This window comes from Felis catus, chromosome C1, assembly GCF_018350175.1.
Source record: "Felis catus isolate Fca126 chromosome C1, F.catus_Fca126_mat1.0, whole genome shotgun sequence".
NCBI lineage: Eukaryota > Metazoa > Chordata > Mammalia > Carnivora > Felidae > Felis > Felis catus.
Window position 1 is genome coordinate 46,867,483 of NC_058375.1, and position 15,687 is coordinate 46,883,169.

A 15,687-nucleotide genomic window follows, 5' to 3' on the forward strand; every position below is an offset into this window, starting at 1 on the left:
AAACTGGAAATGATAAATACATTATCTGGGCTTTTTAACGGACCATTGTTTAATTTTCTTTGCCTGTCTGGTTGGGGAAGAGATGAATATTACCTTGTGGAGAATAAGATTTCTATTTCATTTAAGGGGGGTTGGGGGTAATCTATGGCAGGAAAGCAACACTCTGTTCATCCTAATAGGCAGTGCTAATTAAAAGTGTTCAGAAGGGACATCCATCTACCAGTCTGTGATTCATTCAGCATTATCCCTGGTAAACAAGAAATAGATACTGCAATGAATGCTTCTAATTTGTCAAAAGAATAGGCATTTTCAATTGTGTCTTCTTGGCTCCCCGTATGAAGTACAGATTTCAGTGTTGCCATCATTTAAAAGTTTAGGACCTCAAAATAATAGTATTTGCTCCTTAAGCTCGTAAATCTCCGAGTCTGTTTTCAATGTAGAAACATTTATCTTACATATGGTTTGACTTTAGTTTCAACAATTGAAAATGGTTCCTTCTGTTGGTAAATATATTGAAACAGAGGGCATTTGAGGAGAGCTAACATAGTTGTGTTTAAAAGCAAACCATTTGATGGGTATTGGGATGAGCACTGGGTGTTGTATGGAACCAATTTGACAATAAACTTCATATACTGAAAAAAAAATAAAAATAAAAGCAAACCATTTTGAGACCACCTACTAGGAGAGGCTAAAACCCAGGCAGGAAAACTTAAAACTCCTAATGACACTTCCTAGATAGTTAAAGAAGAGCACAAACACAAAATAGACCAGAGAAAAGTGACCCTAAGCTCCAATTCCCAAAGGCTCCATGAACCCTCCAGGATGTTTTAAGGAGGAACACAAAGCACAAAGCCACACTTGAAGACGATTCAGAGACACTTATGAGCCATTTTCCCAGAGAGGAAGATTTTCCTTATACCCGCAAGTCAACCAGCCTCAAACATTTACCTTTGTGTTGTGTCAAAGAGTCCCTCAATCATGAAGATTTAGAGCCAGGGTTCACCACCATGTCTTGCCGAAGGCTGAAAACAAATAAAATGAGATGTTTAAGAAAGTAAATAATTATTTAATGGCCTTATTTTTCTTTCCTCTCTTTCATTCAAGAAACATTTCCTAAATTCCTACCATATACCAGGCACTGGAAATACAGAGGTGGCTAAAACAAAAGCACCACCACCACCACCAAAATCAACAAATCAGCCCATTTTAAGTACTAGGCAAGAGGTGTTACACAATGCCCCCCAGGTAGGAGGGAGTCAGGATACATGTGTATGTGCCTAAAATGTGTGTATACACATTCATGTGCATATCTGCACATGCGTAGGAATTCTTTTTTTTTTAATTTTTTCTTAACATTTATTTATTTTTGAGACAGAGAGAGACAGAGCATGAATACGGGAGGGTCAGAGAGAGAGGGAGACACAGAATCTGAAACAGGCTCCAGGCTCTGAGCTGTCAGCACAGAGCCCGACGCGGGGCTCAAACTCACGGACCGTGAGATCATGACCTGAGCCGAAGTCCGACGCTCAACCGACTGAGCCACTCAGGCGCCCCAACGTAGGAATTCTTAAAGAATTTCTCCAACTTCTAATTCATCTGACTCTCTCTTTTTTTTTTTTAATTTTTTTTCAACGTTTTTTTATTTATTTTTGGGACAGAGAGAGACAGAGCATGAACGCGGGAGCGGCAGAGAGAGAGGGAGACACAGAATCAGAAACAGGCTCCAGGCTCCGAGCCATCAGCCCAGAGCCTGACGCGGGGCTCGAACTCACGGACCGCGAGATCGTGACCCGGCTGAAGTCGGACGCTTAACCGACTGCGCCACCCAGGCGCCCCCATCTGACTCTCTTAAAGGCATGAGCTCTTGCCTTGAGATCAGTAAAGAAGAGGGCACTGGAGAAAATGTCAAAAGTCTTAAAAGTGATCATACACTTTAATCTGTAATTCGCCTTCAGGATTCCTTCTCAAGGAAACAATATGCACAGAGATTATCATCACAATGTTATTTGTAAGAAAGAGACAACTGTTACAGGAATGATAAAATGAGTGTTAGTGTTTGTACATAGAAGAATATTAACGCACATATAAAAAAATTAAAAAAAATTTTCAGGATATGAGAAAATATGTAGAATATAAAATTACTTAAAAATTTGAGCTCATCCATGTACAAGTTGGTCTTAAAAAATATATCAGCTGCTAACAGTGGCTCATTGTAGCACGATCATAGGTTATTTTTCTCTTGTCTTTATGCTTACCAAGTTTTCTATAATCATGCATTATTTTCTAGATGGTAAATAAACATACAAATAGGAGTTTCAGGGGCAACATCACCATTTCTGTGTCACTTCTCCACACCACCCCCCACCATCAAAATGGGGGACCCCATGCTCTGTAGTACCAATTCCATCCAGCAGGTAAAACTGCCCCGGGGAATGTCCATTTCCACCTCTGCCTCTCTCTACAGATTATGAACCCTTACTTCCCAGGAACCTAATCCAGAAGCAAGTTCATAGTCACCACTCAATGTGTGCTGCATGCGTGCATGAATGTATGAATGAATAAAAGACACAATAAATGGAACTGACCTGACAAAAATTACATTAAGAAACATGTTCATTCAAGATAATCAGTGACAATAAAAGTTAAGTTCCATGTGGATTCACAGAGGACGGAAGAAGATGGAAAGCAGAGAGATAACAATTTTTCTGGTAAGACAGTGAGACATAAATAAATAAATAAATAAATAAATAAATAAATAAATAAATAGATAAATAAATAAATAAATAAAATAAAAGAAGAGCCCATGGTTAAAAAAAAGAGAGAAAAACTCAACATAATAGAATACCACAGCCTACTGATCTTCCAGTATATTCCAAGCCCAAGAATCTGCTTAAGGCAGGAATATTTATCTAGTAACAACAGCGCATTATGGCAACTCAGTTATTTTACATGTGTGAACTTATATACACATACACTAAGTGGACACTTGTTATTAGTTTTAATCAGCAATGGCTGGTTGACTTCCTACTCAAAGAAACATATAAAGCTAAGGGATAGATTATTGTAATGTTTTATTGTAAATGAATTCAATTTAGTTTACTCATAAAACTAGTGAAATATAGCCAGGACATTAAGTTACAGTTATGTTTTTCTGGAGATGGATCTGGTTTGAATCTCATCTCTCTTTTTAAGAGACGGAAAATCTTGGGCAAGTTATTTGACCTTTCTCAGGCTCAGTTTTCTTACATATAAAATGGGATAATAATAACACCAACTTGGTAGGGTTAATGGAGAAAACAAATAAAATGAGAGAAAGCATGGCATTTAAAATTGACTTCAAGCTTATGCCTGTTTACATCAATACTGATCTTCGGTTTCATGATGTGCCATGACATGTGTTGAACACTGCACAAATAGGATTTCATTTCATCCTCAGAATCTTTGTTATGAGGAGGCACTATTTTTCCACTTTATAATCCTTTTTATTTCTGTAATGTTGGTAGTAATGTCCCCTCTTTCGCTTCTCATTTTAGTTATTTGTGTCTTCTCTTTTTTTCTTAATCATTCTAGCTAAAAGTTTGTAAGTTTTGTTGATCCTTTTGAAGAATCAACTCTTGGCTTTGTTGAGTTTCTCTCTTTTTAAAATAATTTCTATTTTATCTCATTTTTCCACTTTATAGGTGAGAAAACTGATGCCTAATTTTAAACAGTTATTAAGTATGAGTCAAGACTTGAACCTAGAATGTCAGGTTCCAAAGCCTAATCTCATGAACTGCTATGAAAAGAAGGCATTGAATCTGGGTTTGTATATAGTCTTTGTCTAATAACAAAATTCAGTTTACAATTTTGCCATGTCACACCATATTATTTGATATGCTATGGCTTAAACTTTATTCCTTGTCAGTCACACTTAAGTACCCTCCTATTTCTTTTCTTATTAAATATTTCAAGCATGAAGTTGAGCACAGACATAATTATAACCAAAACTTATGTACTGCCACCCAGCCTGGTCAGATATTACCACCCTGTCATATTCGCTTTAAACATTTTCTTTTAAAAATAAACATTATAAATATAAAGAAATTATCCCATGAATTCCTTCCCATTTCCACAAAAGTCACTATACTCCTAAATTTCCATGCATGCTTTTTTGCTTCTAATACATGCTTTGCCTCCATAAAAAACATATAGCAGTGTTTTGCATGTTTTAAAATTTCGTTTAAATGATATCCCTCAGTAGGCATCCACCTGAAGCTTATTTTCTTAAATATGTTTTAAAGATTTTGCCACTTTGATAGAATTGGCTTACATTCATTCATTTTAATATTTACGTAATATTTTATTAGGTATTTAGATTGACTTAATCATTCATATTGGTGAACATTTGGGCTGTTTCCAAACTGAGCTAACAGGAGTAATGCTGCAGTTAAACTCCTTCGACACACGTGTATGAGATTTCTCTATGGTGTATGCATCTTCAAAGTTATTAGATGTAACACATGGCTCTCCAGTGTGGCAGTAGTAATTCGTACGAATCTAGCCTGAGTTCATAGCACTGCCAACATTTGGTATTGCCAGACTTTAAAAGTTTTCCAAAAAGATGGATATAAAATATCTTCTATTTTTAGCATGCACTTCTCTGATTACTGGTGACATTGAACATTCTCTTGTTATTTTTATTTTATATTTTTGTAATGGTTTTTTGGCTACTTTAACATATGCCCATTTTTTTTTTCTATTGAGTTGTCCCAGGGAGGAAACAACACACACTAAACATATAGGAAAGCAGAATGTCTAGTGTGTCATATGATCATAGGTGTCATGACGAAAGCAGAAGCAGAGGGGGGAATGAAGGCGCTAAGGTGAGACCTCAAGTTCAAAAAAGGTAGTTAGGGAAGACCTTACCTGGAAAATGACATTGAGCAAAGTCCTAAATTTGGTGTGGGCATAAGCCATGGAAGGAAACAGCAAAACGGTAAAATGATAATATTTAATCAAAATATGTAGTGGTACCTCTGGATATGTTATAATTACGTTCTATACTAATCTGCATGCGGGGGATTCAACCCTCTTGCGGTTACGTATGTTCCAACCATTTCTCCTGGTCCAGAGCGTGTCTTTTTGTTTAAAAAAAAAAAAAACATATACAATGTTTAAAATGTTAATGTAAGGCAATCTATTAGTACTTCTTTTAAGGTAGGTGCTTTTTTATTTTATTTTATTATTTTATTTTATTTTATTTTATTTTATTTTATTTTATTTTATTTTTTTTATTTTATTTTATTCATTACATCCTTTCCTACCCCTGGGTCATAAAGACATTGTCCTATAATTCGTTCTAAAGTTTTTAAAGCTATGCCTCTTGCATTTAATTTACTTGGAATTGATATTCTTTACATGGTGTCAGGTTAGGATTCAGTACATTTTCTGTATATTTATGCATCCTCCTTGTACCATTTATATCTTAGTCTATGATTTCTGCATTGATTTATAGTGATATATTTATCACGTACAAAGTTTTCAGTCAGTAAAGTCTATTTGGGGCTCTAGATTTTATTCCGTTGGTCTAGTTTCATAGTCCTGTGCAAACCTGTTTTACCTTGATTACTATAATTTCACCCTAAATTTTCACAGTTGACAGGGCCTATCCATCTGTCCATCTGTCCATATATACCTACATCTACCCATCCATTATTATTATTCATAAATATTTGCTGAGACCATAGTTGTGTCAAATACTGCTTTGATCACTGGAGATTCAAGAACACACTACATGAATATTTCTGCCCTCATGAGCTTACATTCCAGGGGATGGAGACAGACACCAAATTAAACAAAGCAATAAATACAAAGTATGCCAGATGATAAGTGCCATGAAGAAACGTGACATAGGGGAAGATCATTCAGCAGATTATCATCCAGGTGTTAACAACGCCTGATACAATAAACTGAAAAATCTAATGGGACAACAACAATGAAAAAAACACTCCTTTTCAATATACACCAGACCTAGAGTTTGCAGAAAAAATAAACAATGCTCATGCTTGGAATCTATTGAGAGTTTACAACTTTTGGTGAAGAACCTCTACCCGTGAGGGACGGCGTATAAAATTGCAGCCTTTCCTTGCCAGGTCGTGACTACATAGGAGAGTCTATTTTAGTCATCTAGAAGGAGAGATGTGGGCACACATGCATTCTGTCTGGTCCTTGATGAATGATACAGAATCAAAATGAGACTATTATATTTGTCAGCTGGACAGTATGGAAGCCTGGGACAGACTCTGCTTTTGGAGATGTGGGAATAAGCCGAGAGCCCCCAAACACAGCTTCCAGAAAAACACCAGTGCTTTGCAAGTTGTCTGTAGGTATATTACAGCTAAAATATAATATGCACCATCATTGCTACCTTCCTTAGTTCTTGGAGTAAAAGAGCCAATGGAGAGTTGCTTTTTCAAGGATTTTTTTTTTTTTTGTCAGTTTTTCCATCTTTGGCAGTTATCATTGCTACTCCTTATGAAACTTAGTATGTTTTCTTATCAACACAATGGGCCCTGTGTGAAACTGGACAAGTTATTTCACCCTTCTGAATCTCAGTCTCCTCACTTTAAAATGGATAAGAATACCTAATTGCAGAATTGTGATCATTAAGTACTATATTGAAAGACCTTGGTATTGTGTCTGCTATGTGGTAGTCATGGAACACATGGCAGGCCTTATAATTAAATTGTTTTACAAATAATTCTACGTATTTACCAAAGATCTCTAAGACATGCCCAATTCCTGGTATCTGCCTGGAGTCTAGAATCCCTATCTAGAATCCCAGGCGCTCTGAGCATACAGAAGGTAAATACATCAATTAGGACCACAAGTCCCAGATCTGGCCCTAGCACTTTATCATCGCCAACACATGAGGACTGCTTATGTCCTGCCACGTGTAAACAGCATCAAGTTAGGGCTACTTCATTTGCACAGCCTCCCAAAACTCTACAGCCAGTTGGATAGGGGTGGCCTAGATGGGAAAACACTATATCTGCGATGAACACAGCGGGGTTTCCTAATTTGCATGCAGCCAATCATAACAAAGGTAACATCCCTAAGGGAGCCAATCTCAGTAAAGGGGTTCCTACTAGGGAGTGAGAGGATCCTGAGCTTGCATAGCTCCCACTGCAGGACCCCCCACCCCACCTTCCTCCTCCTAATGTTCCAGCCAGTCTCTGGCTAGAGGTCTGGAAGTTGTTTGGACAAGAACCCTCATGCAAGATGCAACCCACAGTGACAGTTTAGTGTCAGCCACAACAGTGGCAGCATCCATACCCCCAGGGCAACTAGTGGGCCGGCAGAGTTACCCCCTAAAGGTTTAGGGTACTGTGACCTTTGACCTCTACTCCAAATGAATATGTTTCTGTATGTGGTGTAATTAAACATTAATAAGAAGGAAGGTTTAGTCAAGATAGATTAAATACTTTTATATTGGATACTTCTTTGCTATGGGTGAGTAATTCTATAATAAATATAAATAATTGGCAAAGATATCTCTCATTGGGTTCTGCTTGGTACATCAAAGACAGCACATGAATATCATATAGGTCACAAGTCTTTGACCCTCCAGTAGCTTTGACAGATTGACTCACTTCTTCATTTATCCATCTACCCATCCATCCACCCTTTCCTTCTTTCATTCAACAAATGCTTATTGAGCTATGTTATATTCTAGGCATGGTTCTAGGCCCTGGTGATATAATGGTGCTCACAGTTAAATAGGGACAGGCAAGCAAATAATGACATGAGACTATGAATAATTCTCAGATGAGAAAGTATTGGCTGTTAAGAGAGCACAGATGGGGGCTGTCTGAGAAGGAAGTCCATGTAGTTCACATTAAAGCCAGTTAAAAAAAACCAAACCAAACCAAATCAAACCAAATGAAAACTTCAGTACTACTATCTTATTTGTTCCAATGACTCTGGGTCATCTGGCATCTCTCACCCTTGCTCCTCCACTTGCAATGTTCCTGCGGCTACTGTCCATATCAATCTTCTCATCACACTCCTTGCTTTGCTCTTGGTCTTAATGGACTATGGGCTTTTTCATCTGTGACTTTCAACACTTCTGTATACATTGCTTTTCCTCATTCTCTAACCTTCACATTCTGGGCAGTTCAGGTAATACACTGGCTCAATTCTCTGGGAGGCCAACTCCCACCCCTTTCAGCCTGATGAAGCAGCCTGTCTCTTGAATAAGTTCTGGGGAGGCTCCCAAGCAAAAGTTCCTTTGCCCTAGGACCTGATATCTCCAGATGCCCCTGGAGGCACAAGTACCCAGCACAGAGCTGACTGCCATGTGTGTTGACGGCTAAAATTAAGGGCAGCAGGGGAAAAGTGGATCTGCTGATCCCACAGTTAGACAAGCTTGCATTGAGGCTGTAAAATATCCTTGGAGGAGCACACCAGTAAATTGCCCCACTAATTAGTTTATTATTTCATTGGAGAGATCAAATACATAAATAAAATTAATAAACCCTGCAAAATAAGTGCATCACTGGAAATAAAAGTATTTCTCAGGTCATTGCCTTAAACACAGACATTACATGCTAGAATAATGTTAACACAAGAGAAGCAAATTGTGCTGCTTTGCGGGCTGGAACGTATCAGCGGCAGCTGGAGGTTGGGGAAGGGGTGGGTGGTGAGTCCTGGGATGGGTCAGAAAACATGGACGGTGTTCTCTACCCTGTCACTACCTACAGTGTGACCTTGATCAAGTCAATTTCCCCCCGTTCCTACTAATGAGCTCGATTACTCGTCAGTAAAATAAGCGGATTGGATGGTTTTTAAGATTATGGGAACCAAATGAAACCAGACCAGGATTATTATGAACTTAGTCAATCAACAATGCATAATGAAAGTGAAATGAAATCTAAGAATCCATTAAAATGTGGATTTGGAAGGAACTTAAATAACATTTAACCCAACATTTACTTTATAAATAAAGAGAGCCGGGGACAGAGTTTGCATTCACTGAGGGCCTATTATATACCAAAACAAAGAAACAAACAAACAAACAAACAAAACAAAACTATGCTAAGGATAGTCACACACCAACCCCAAGAAACATAAGCTCAGAGAATAAAATGTGGCCGAATCCACACAGAAAACACCAAAATGAGGTTTCCTACTCCCTAGATGAAAACTTTTCTGCCAAACTGTGTTCGACTCCCTTGTCTCTTATTGGGACCCCAGGCCAGTTTGTTCATTGCCTGGCAGGTCACAGGACTCTTGAGAGACACCATGGGTGGTGGGTCTGTACTCATTCTTGACCATTATAGTGACATTCCAAATTCTGCCCTCCCTCTGCTAATACTGTAACATCACTTTGCAGTTTAGAGTACCTGTTGGATATTGAATTCGACCCTCTTAAGTATTTGAAGAAAATATCATTAGATCTTAAAGGTATATAAATAGACTCTCAGAGATAAAAAAGGGCTTGTCCAAAGTCCCACATTAGTAAGAGGCCAAGATGGAATGCAAAGGATGTATGGCCTCAGATCATCAACTTTTCTACTAAACGTCAGTAACTTGAACATTTATGACTCATTTTTTTCTGATCTCACTACACTGTATGATACCCTACTTTGTTGATTATACATTTTAAATTATATGTGGTAATGAGTGTTGAATATCTTTCCCTCCCCAAATTTTCTACCATATGGTTTTTAAAAACCACAACCCATTATTCAATGTTGAATAAAAGGCATATTAAAACGCATCTCAGAATATATAAGTAACCATTGCTGGGGTTAATTTATATTATTTTATAGTATGCATGTGATTAATCCTCATTAATATGAAAGTCTCCTTTGTTGGGGTGCTATGTACAAGTTTAAATGGCTAATTAAAATAAACAAGAACTGAGAGAGAGCAAAGGCTGAAACCAGAACTTGTGTGCAATTCTCAAAGGTCAATTTTTAATATAAATGTAAATGCAAGTGTAAGTTGATAGGATGGGGGTGGGGAGAAAGTAAAAGCCATGAAGTCTTAGAGTCCAAGAAGAGGCAACATAGACTAGTGAAAACTATACTCCTCTGGAGTGAAATAGATGTCATTCTGCAACTTCTGTGTAAATTAGAAGCCCCTCAACCATTCTGAAGCTCAGTATCCCCTTCCCCAAAATGAAGCTATTCTGAGATCAAATGAAAGAATGAATGTCAGCCAGGGCTTCGTACATGTAGCATTTGTAAGCATTTGGTAGATCTATTATTAGGCCCCTGAGTCACTGCCTCCACATCTTTAGTTGGTCTAGAAAATATGGCTTTGTGAGAACAAAGACAAGTTGATGTAGACAAAGTAAAATGTTGAGTTCTTAAAACCAATTTTTCTCTAGTATATATAAGAAAGAAGCCATACATAATGTATTCAACTAACTCTAAGATTTATAAATTGTGAACTATATAGACTCTGGAAATTTGGGCTCCTGGCATATTGTAGATATATTTGTCTTTCCTTCCCAATATATGCAGAGCTAGGTAAATTGCTCCTTTTAAATTATTTCAAGTACTATGCAAACATTTACAACTATAAGGCAAAATAAATCCTACACCATAAACTTAAGACACAGGTTTGAAGAGCAATTTAGCAGTATATAACAAAGCCTTAAAATTTGGTTAAACCTATGACCCACTTTTAGAAATTCATCCTAAATAAATAATTATGGATATGTCCAAAGATTTGGCCATAAAGATGTCCACGCATCTTTATAACAGTGAAATATTAGAAATAAAGAGGTTTGACAACAGTGGTCTGAATAAATAAATTTTGATCTATGCATATTATGAAGCCATTAAAATGATAATGAAGAAGAATATTTATGCCATTAAAATAAATTCCTGGGGCGCCTGGGTGGCGCAGTCGGTTAAGCGTCCGACTTCAGCCAGGTCACGATCTCGCGGTCGGTGAGTTCGAGCCCCGCGTCGGGCTCTGGGCTGATGGCTCAGAGCCTGGAGCCTGTTTCCGATTCTGTGTCTCCCTCTCTCTCTGCCCCTCCCCCGTTCATGCTCTGTCTCTCTCTGTCCCCAAAATAAATAAACATTGAAAAAAAAATAAAAAAAAATAAATTCCTAACATTTTAAGTGGAAAAAAAAGGCAGCAGAATGTAGAAGATGAGACTACTTTTGTAGAAAGTACTTAAGTGTGTAACAAAAAGATGAAAGAAAATGCCCCAAATATTATGCGTGGTTATCATAAACATGTGGGGGAATTTTTCTCTTCTTCGTGTTTATTTGTATTTCCTAAAATTACTCCCATAATTATTTTTAATTTAGGAAGTACTGATCCTCCCAAATGTATATTAAAATCATGCCATAAAAAACATGGACACACAAACAGCATTCTGGTAAACCAATTTGAATAGAAATTTTGACAAATGCAGTATGTTTATTCTATAAAAGTTAAGCAGGGGTGCCTGGGTGGCTCAGTCAATTAAGCATCCGATTTTGGCTCACGTCATGCTCTCACAGTTCGTGGGTTCGAGCCTCACATCAGGCTCTGTGCTGACACCTCAGAACTTGGGACCTGCTTCAGATTCTGTGTCTCCCTCTCTCTCTCCCCCTCCCCTGCTTGTGCTCTCTCTCTCTGTCTCTAAAAAATAAATAAACATTAAAAATTTTTTAAAAAGTTAAGCAAATTGATAAGAAGAATATTTTGATATTCTAATAAATAAAAAAGGCATGAAGAAAATAATTAATACAATGAATAGGCAGGTATGTGGAAATATTCAAGTTTAGAATCAATCAAACACATGCAAATAAATAAAATTTGGTGGCTTTTAAACTTATTAAATGAGCACAGTTGAAATAAAAAGAGACCAAAAGACAACTATTTAATAATTAGTGTTAGTAGGGAGGTAGATATTTGCATACAGTTTAGGTAGATGTTTAAAATGGTATAATTTAATGCTATATTTGACTAAATGATCTTACTTTTGGGATCATTGGGGGATGATTTAGAAATCACTCTAAATACAGAATCTATATTATAAACAAAAATGTTCAGTGTGGCATTATTTGTGAAAGGATAAGTGGAAAGATGCCTATCAGTGGGATATAGCAACATTTTCATTACTAAATAATGTATGGCTATTAAAACAGTATGTAAGATGCTAGACAGTAAAATGTGTATGGCTTGTTAAGCGAAAAAGCATGATTCACAACAAGTATGTAGTGTGTGTGCACATACACACACACACACACACTTATTCATTCACATACGCAAATAGATGGCAAGAAAATACACCAAAAAGTCATTTTTTTTAACGTTTATTTATTTTTGAGACAGAGAGAGACAGAACATGAACAGGGGAGGGGCAGAGAGAGAGGGAGACACAGAATCTGAAACAGGCTCCAGGCTCTGAGCTGTCAGCACAGAGCCCGACGCGGGGCTCGAACTCATGGACCGTGAGATCATGACCGGAGCCGAAGTCGGACGTTTAACCGACCAAGCCACCCAGGCGCCCCCACCATAAAGTTTTAAAGGTACTACCTTGGGGTTACACAGTTGGATATTTTCTTCTTTTTCTTTTGTGTGGGTGTGTATATGTGTGTATGTTTCAAACTTCCTTTAATGAGTATGGGTTAGTTTTATAATGTGGAAAACCCTCTCTATGAAATAAAAATAGAAAAGTTTTTGATCTTCTTGTGCCCTTAGGAAAGTCTAGAGGAGCTAGCCTTCGAAGCAGCAGTGGCTAGAGGAGTATCTGCCCATGTAACTAAGTTAAGAAAGTTGCTGGAGGAAAAACAAAGCAATAGAAGTTAAAGGCAGTTTGCAATCAATTTAAAGTCTGGTAGGAATCTTAAATCAATTTTATGGGGAGCATGTTCAGCTGCAGAAAACCATGCAAGGAAATAGGAAGATAAATTATATTTCTTTATCTTTTAAATGCGAGCTTAGGGAAAAAAGGAGGAGGGTGACCATAATGAACAGAAAGGCATTAGAATAGAATGTCAAAGCAGGCAGGCATAATGCGGCTCATTGTCGTTCTCCTTCAACTAACTTGTGGAACAGATTGGTGCCATGTGTAAAGGAACAACAAAGTTGGACCTGGTCACTGGGTTTCACAAGTAATGGGCCTTGGCTTCGATGGTATTTGCTGGACAACAGAAACTGGGAGGGATATGCAGGCTGGTCTGTAAGACTTAGTAAATATTTGTGCAACCAGTACATATGAATTCCAATCCCACTTATCACTAATTCATTGCCAATCTCCTTAGGACTCAGTTTCCTGATTTATACATTAAGCGCTCATTTGTTCATTAAATGCATACTGAAGGCTCAACACCAGCAGGACAGCAGGGCAGAACTGTGAACAGGACAAACCATGACCTCTTTTCTGTCTTAGGTTCTAGTGGGGGAAACCCCACTACACAAAAGTGCAAAGTGTGGGTTCTGGAGTAAGGCTCCCTAGGTTATGATCCCAGTTCTACCCTTCAAGCTCCCACTTCAAATACTCTCCCTGCTTGCTCACTCTGAATCCAGCTTTCACCATGTCCCCTGCTGTGACTCTAATCTGAACCATCATCATCTTTCACCCGGATTACTACAATAGTGTGGTTACTGGCTTCCGGAAACTTAACCTCCCCCTTCAGTCTGTTCGCAACGGAGTAGCCAGGCCAATTCTTCAAAAAGAAAATAAAAAGAAAAGAAAAGAGAAGAAAGAAAAAGGAAAATTTGATTGATTGATTTGATTTGATTGAGAGCAAGAGAGATGGAGATCGAGTCATTGTTTCCCATCTTACTCAGTATAAAAGTCAAAGGACTAATCATGGACGCCAAACTCCTATAGTGATCCAGCTTCTGGCTACTGCTGTGACTGCATCTCCTACTATGTGTCCCCCTGTTTAATACGTTCTACACTGCTTCCTTCCAACATGCTTGGCATTCTTCCTGCCGTGGGGCTTTAGCACTGGCTATTCTCTCTGAAAAGTACTTCTAGATGGCTTGTTCCCTCATTGCCTTCCTATCTTTGCGAAAATGACCTTCCATTATTGGAGCACCTTTCCTGATTAATATACATAAGATTTCAGCCCAAAGTCCCAGGGCTACTGTTCTGCACTAGTCCAGGGAATGGCATTCACATCACAAACAATGTGAATGGTGTCCCTTGGAGTTGGGCGGTGTAGAGCCCAACAAGCTATACACAACAGCTCTGTCTACTGCCATTTCTCCTTATTCTCCGACCTGAAAGCATTTTTTAGTTAATTATTTGTTTATTGTCTCTCTCATCCCACTATAATGATAGCTTCATGGGAGCAGTGACTTTGTCTATTTTTTTTAGTACTATGTCTCTAGAGATTAGAACAGCACCTGTCATGTAATAGGCACTTGGTAAATATTTACTGAGTGAGTCTTTTACTGAGTAAAAGACCTATGGCAAGTTACTCAGAACCTAGGCTTACACTATCAACATGGTAGCCACTAGCAAAGTGAGATTATTGAGCACTTGCAATATGGCTAGTGTGACTCAGGAACTGAATGTTGAAATTTTCACTTTGATTAAAATTTTAAAATGGAAGCAGTGTAAAATAATTTTCCACTAAACTCAACTTTACCACGTCCATAGGGCATTTCACTTTAACCACTGCACTGCATAAGATATTGCTTAAACTATTTTTACTTCTTAAAATATTTGTTTTATTTTGTTTTTATTTTTTTTTAATTTTAAAACTTTTTTTAGACAGAGTGTGTGTGTGTAAGCAGAAGAGAGGGGCAGAAGTAGAGAGAGAGAGAATCCTAACCTGGGGCTCAATCTCATAACCCTGGGATCATGACCTGAGCTGAAATCAAGAGTTGGACAGTCAACTGACTGAGCCACCCAGGCAACCTTCTTTATACTCTTTGAATGTGGGTACTAGACAATTCAAAATTACATGTGGCTTGCATTATATTTTTAGTATACTTTTTATTTTGTCTAGTTTCTTCATCTGTAAGAGGACAATAATGATACACCTACCTCCCAGAGGTGTTGTGAGGTTTAAATGAGGCAACGCAGGTAAAGCACTTCATATATAGTGCCTGGTACATTATAGCTGCTCAGTATTGCTTGCCATTATTGTATTATTGTTGCTGTTATTATTATTTTTCTAAAGTTTTATTAATTTACTTTGAGAAAGAGAGAGTGCTACACATGCGAGCAGGGGAGGGCCAGAGTGAGGTGAGGAGAGAGAGAGAGAGAGAGAGAGAGAGAGAGAGAGAGAGAGAGATCTCAAGCAGGCCCACGTTGTCAGTGTGCAGCCCGATGATATAGGACTCGATCCCATGAACTGTGAGACCATGACCTGAGCCTAAATCGCAAGTCAGAAGCTTAACCGACTGAGTCATCCAGGAACACCTGTTTCTGTTGCTATTATTAAACAGAGAGTACCAGTATATAAAATAGGGACCGGTTCTTATCTGTGCATTGAGGAAAGGTTTCATTTTAACATGTGTGTTGAGATAGGTTCTAAAAGAGAATTATAAATAGATTAAATAAATACTGAGAGGGAAAGTTGACAGGAGACACGGTGGCCAAACATTCCCAAAGCAAAGGACAGGGCCACACTCAGACTTGAGCCTTTCAAAATGACCCCAAAGCCCAGGCTCTGAACCATCATATGATATTGCCTCTTAATAAACCTGTATCAAGTGAAATGGCATGTAAAACTT

At 38.0% G+C, this 15,687-nt stretch overlaps 1 protein-coding gene across 17 annotated transcripts in view; it reads right to left on the minus strand.

Annotated features, from left to right (window-relative positions):
• Positions 1-15,687, minus strand: part of DAB1 (DAB adaptor protein 1) — a 1,138,205-nt gene that overhangs the window by 606,372 nt on the left and 516,146 nt on the right. For all 17 annotated transcript variants that reach the window (XM_023258762.2, XM_023258751.2, XM_023258753.2 and 14 more), the window contains one exon: positions 949-1,022. The gene's annotated coding sequence lies outside the window, so the exon portion shown is untranslated. The remainder of the gene's footprint in view (positions 1-948; positions 1,023-15,687) is intronic.